We start from the raw sequence: 6,212 nt of genomic DNA on the forward strand, positions 1-6,212 counted from the left end.
GGTTTGATTGTTCGGCTATTTCCTGCTCCAAGTTTTTAATTTGGAGACGGATTTGAAATTAATTCTGTTTTGTTTTACCAACTCGTTAAGTTATATTCAGTAAGTGTTCACTTGTGCTGATGACTGTTTCGTTAAATTATTAAATTCATAATATTTCCCCATTTTCTACCACATCAATATTTCGGCACCTTGAAACCCAAATCAAATTTAACCTGCATTCAACGGAATATATTTTAAGAATTCTTCAAATGGATACTGTTTTCAGTAGGCTGAACTAGTACACTGATTTCCATTTACATACGTCCAGATTATTTAACAGTTATTCTAAATCTGTTTGAATACCTTATTAGCAATAACAAAAACCAGTCGTGTCGAACAAAAGGTGAACACCTTTAAATCCTCCTGTGGCATTGATAACACTGTGCAAAGGAATTATAACACAAACGGTCTCGTAGAGTAAGTTTACGTAGCATTTGTATATATTAAACTTTTTATTACAACTTTTATACATTTCTACGCTCCATATCCATGCCTATATTTCTGCCTTCAACGCAAGGGGTATAAGGCCCAAGCTTTAAAATACTAAAAGTCCGGAAGTTTTTATACTTTTGAACAGTTTAAGGGTTTTTGAAGAAACAAGAATCTGACTATGAGCATTTTTACTCTAACGATCCGAGAGGGGTCGCAAGATGTGATATTCGATTGATGACTTTTATATATATATATATTTTTAAATATCAGTCAAGCTGCATGAAGTTGAATTCACAGGTGCATTATTAAAGTCGCTGGAGTTCAATTTACGGTTTAATTCCACTTACACATTTTATTAAAATACAAAGATAATGCATTTGTTATGCAAAAAGCTACAGAAACAAGCTCAGTAGCAAAAAGTCTAAACATATATCCGGTTTTGTGGCACTGGTTAAACGCCAAAGACATAAAATATAAAACCACAACCAAGAAACATAGAAGAACAGCACAAAACTCCACAAACAGCACAGTGCATACAAACTATAAATAAAGGATAGGCACGTTTATCAAGAATTGTTAGGTACCGCCTCGGGGCGGTCAGTAAAATGTAAATTTACTGGGGGTTTAAACCAGTTATGTGCACAAACCTAACTCTTTTCCCAATACTCCTTAATAAAGATAAAACGCAAAAGGTAATACTTATCAAAGTATGCATTTATTTGAGGAAACTTATCAATAAAACACATAATAATAAACGTATAGGTAAATCCAAAGTACTTCTATGATTAGAGATACAGATAAAAGTCGAATTATTGTCATATCATTTGGTACTTTGTCAGCGGTAGCATCGCATCAGCATCGTCAGATTGATGGGTTTGGGTTGTTATCAAGGTCTGAAGCAAGCCTTCCACAATTATGCAGCATTTAAAATGTCATTCATTGAGTGTTGGAGTTAAGTTTATTGAACAGAACTTGTGTGTTCTTGTGTTTGAATAACGATAATGACTTTTAGGCTGTGTGTTTTTACTAAAAGTGTCGAATTACGGTGATAGCCGTGAGGTCATTATTGTAATCGTCGTAAGAAAAAAATATTGACCATTATGTAATATTGTGTGGTCATGGTATTAACTTCCCATTTTGTACACAAGTCATGTTGATTGACTTCTGTGTCGTTGTAAATGGGTTATAAATCATATAGCTTGGTTTTGACAAACCATCTCAATTATAGTTGGTAACCAGATATATTGCAATATTCACACTAGATTCAGTGGCAGCACTACCTCTAAAATTGTTGATGTTACCTAGCAAGATTGTTGGAAGAAATACACCACTTTAGACCATTATTAGGCATATACAGTGCTACCTTGTACATAATATGATCATAAATGTGTATGCATACCAGACGCGTAAAGGATTTCAATAACCTTCGCCTTCACAATTGGAAAAGTGGCCGACACACCCTGTTTTGGCAATTTACAAAGCCTTTTTGTCGCTTCATTTTCGTTCCCTCCCTCTGCTGCCTAATACCTTTGCTCTGACATGGTCGTGGAGAGTTGATTTCGGTACACCATATTACAATGACTCTTTCAATTTCATTTTCATTCTGTGCTCCACAGGCACCGTCAGGTCCATGTCGTCCCTACTGTATTAAATATTGTATTGGTAAAATATACTGACCTAAAAAACAACAACCAAACGCAAATTAAATATTAATTTGTGTGCAATTTTACAACAAAAACAACTATATTTGATTGTTTATACATTGAACTCCCTTGTTTTAAAAATAAAATAAATCTACTTGATTTCTGATTATTGAAAAGCCATATCAAAAAGATAATGTAGTCATTTTTACGTTAAATGTTGCACAACACAAACACAATTGTATCATCAGTTTATATACTTTATATGTATTTTTGCATTGTGTTTGGTGATTGACGATATGTCACATACTTCTTATAATAGATCTAGTGTTGAAGGTTACTTCAATATAAAAGAACGCGACTAAATATTGACATTTGGGTTAGCGAAATTGGAGAGTAAGTTTGTTGAGGTAATAGTTACATAGCTGAATTGTTGTGTTGTTTCTGTTGCTATGGAGGTCAGATGAGTAGACTGTGATCATTCTACATTGATCACGGTCGCGGAAATGCTTTTAAAACGGTTTCCGATTTTTAAAGCATATCAGGAATAAGTCAATTGTATGTATACCAATGAAACTTCATTGGAATGTTTGTTAGCATGGGTGATTGTACATCTGCAATGTGTATTACTCTTTACTTCGGATAACAAGAGTTATTGCCCTTTAATCAGTAAAACATTGTGTATTGTGTATATATCGCATTTCACTCTGTCTTACAAGAGTCATTACCAATGACTTTGTTAACATTGGCGAGTAATGTTATTGCTTTTATAGGAATGTTATCAAACATTTGAAATCGTACACCTGACAGTATTTTCTAATATCACTTAAATTTTTCTTAATATTTATGGAAAAAGCTACAGAAACATGCTCAGTAGCAAAATATTTAAACATAAACCCGGTTTAGTGGCAATGGGCAAACGCCAAAGACATATAACACAAAATCACAAACAAGAAACATAGAGCAGCACAAAACTCTCATTAACTTGACATTAAACCAATCTTGTGTTCATAGGGTCAGAGGGACGGGGAGAAATGGTTGGTTGTATTCATCACGATTGTGGTAACTCTAGTGTCCAATCGTAAATTAAAATACTTGTTGTTTTAGATCATATTTGGTAGGAAATTGTCATGGATGCATACGTTAACATCTGCAATCATTTCAATGTACTTTTCTTGTATACATCAATTGTGTAATAAGCATTTATTCAAAGAAATAAAAATGCAGAGCGATGATTCGAAATGTCCAATAGCATATTAAACATTTGCATGTGTTATCAAATGATACAGCATAAAATGTCAGCATACCATAGTTAATTAATTGAGTAAACCAGTTAAGAAAATTCTTGACTGTAGAAATATTATAAAAATGAATCAAAATTGTTTTGAACATTGGAGAATACTGCGGCCATATTTAATACACTGTGCTATCACTATGAGACTTTTTTCTCTTTGGAACTGCAATTACTCACAGTCCGTTTATTTCTTTAGACGAATACACAATCGTACAGAGCTATACATATAAAATCATTCATAGAACTGTCATGAATATGCACATCTTCATTAGTTAGATAATGTGTTTAATGTTGTTAATAAACTCATTCAGAAAACAAACATTCACATTTTTTTTTCTTTAAGAACGTCTGTAAAGTAAGCAAATCATAAAATAAATGATTCAAAATAATGTGTTTTGCTCTCCTTTCACTGATGAAGTATGTTTTATAAATACAGTAGCAGATTTGGCTCAATACAATATTGACGCAATTATATTCTTTTTGGTATATCTTATATCCTACCAAGATGTATTTTATGTTGTTGAGATGTTTATTTATACCAAATTTTTTAAACACGGAATTTATGGTGTTCCAAAAAGTTGATAAAGAAGAACACTGTATAAAAAAATGTTCATAATCTTCTACTTCATGGCAATATATGCATAAAGGACAGTCTCTCAATTTCCACGGGAATAAATTCAGGTTAGTTGCCACAAGATTATGTAACAGTTTAATTTTGAACTGTTTAACTTTATTGTCAACAATACATTTATGATTTATATAATACCATGAATTCCATTCTACTTTTTCTCGAAGACTGCGATTCCAAAAACCATTGAATGGACGGTTTTTCAAAAACTTGCCTAATAAAAAGCTGGTAAATTTCTTTTTTTGTCATTTCGGTTAGAGGTTGATTTTGAATCTTTATTTCTAGCTATGTGTTAACTCTAGTATTTAATGATTAATATGATTTAACAATATTTTTCCAGCTAGCTGGTAAAGAATTTTTTGACGTATAAATTTCTGCCATCCAATTTCTTTTGTTTTTAAGTTTATTCAAAATTAAATGTGTTTCTATGTCACCGCTATTTAAAATTATGTCATTAATGAATATCAAATCTGAATCAATCCAGGTTTTGAAGAAGAGACTTTTGTTATTACGTTTTATGAATTTATTACCCCAGATTATTTTCTTCCTAATATTATAAAATATGTTAGACATTTTGTCTTGATGAACATACATTTGTGAAAAGTGGATCCATATTGACAGTAAGTCTTTATAAAAAAGGCTCAATTTGTTTGTAAGTGGTTGTAAGGACTTGATAATGTCAATGTTCATGTAGAAAATTAGGAATTTCTTGCCGAATTGGTCAAACATAAGAGATGGTATTGTTTCCAGCTTGCGCTTGTTGTACTGATAAGGTTGGTTACCCATTTTATTTTCATGGCTTTAGAAAATAACATGAAATCTGGAATATCTAGACCACCTTCAAGCTTGTTACCAATCACTGTCTTACGTTTGATTTTATCTTTTTTTCCGTTCCAGAAAAACTCGAAGATCATTGAATTAATTATCTTAGCAATATTATCGGGAGTTACAATATTTTGAGATAAGTAAACAAGCGTGGGAAAAAGTAAGGTTTTTATGACCGTTATTTTTCCAAAGTATGTAAGTTTTCGTTTACTCCAAGTGTTAATTAGCTGCTTACACTTTTCGATTTTGTCGGTCCAACTTAGGTTTACACATTCATTTTTATTATTTCCAAAGTAGACGCCAAAAGATTTAACATATTTTGTAGTAAAGTGTACGCCATGTAACAGAGTGGCGGGTTGATTTTTCGATTTACCTATCCAGAAACCTAACGTTTTCATCTTGTTAAGTTTAAGACCCGAATGTTTTCCAAAGGTATCAATTATTTCTAAAACAATAGGTATTTCTATATGGTTTTTAAGAAATAAAGTAGTATCGTCTGCAAGTTGGGTAACTTTAATGTTGTTTTCTGCTACTTTTATACCTTCATATGTTTCGCATTGTTTCAGTTTAATTGATAAAACTTCAACAACTGTAATAAAAAGAAGAGCAAAAGAGGGCAGCCTTGTCGAACGCCACGTTGTAAATAAAATGAGTCTGATATCCATCCATTGTTTGCTATTTTGGACGTAATATTACAATAAAGAGTCTTAACCCATCTTATAAACGAGTTATTAAAGCCGATTTTTTTCAATGTGTCGACCATAAAAGGCCATGCTGTGTCAAAGGCTTTTTTGAAGTCTAAAAATAGAATCGCACCCTCTTTGTTATAAAGATCAGTATAATCTATGACGTCATCTATAAGTCGTATATTGAAACCTATATTTCTGTTCTTGATATGACCTTGCTGATCAAAACTTATAATTTTCGGTAGGACTAATTGCATGCGTTTTGCTAAAATCTTTGCCGCTAGTTTATAGTCGATATTTAAAAGGGATATTGGACGCCAATTTTGAAGGTTTTCGGGATTACCCTTTTTATACAATAGCGAAAAAACTCCTTGTTTTTGAGTAAAAGATAATTCGCCTTTTTCATAGCTTTCGTTAAAAGAATTAATGACAAGATGTCCAATTATAGACCAAAAGGCTTTATAAAATTCAACTGTCAGACCATCAAGTCCAGGACTTTTATTCAGTTTCATTTGATTGAGCGCTGCTGTCGCTTCTTCGTGAGTTATTTTGCCTTCGCATTTATCAGATAAATTTGGTTCCAAAGTGGTAGGTATGTTAACATCGGTTATATATTGAGTATATTCCACATTGTCTTTATATTTTGTGGTGTACAAATCCCCATCACC

Source organism: Mya arenaria, chromosome 1, assembly GCF_026914265.1.
Source record: "Mya arenaria isolate MELC-2E11 chromosome 1, ASM2691426v1".
Taxonomy (NCBI): Eukaryota; Metazoa; Mollusca; class Bivalvia; order Myida; family Myidae; genus Mya; species Mya arenaria.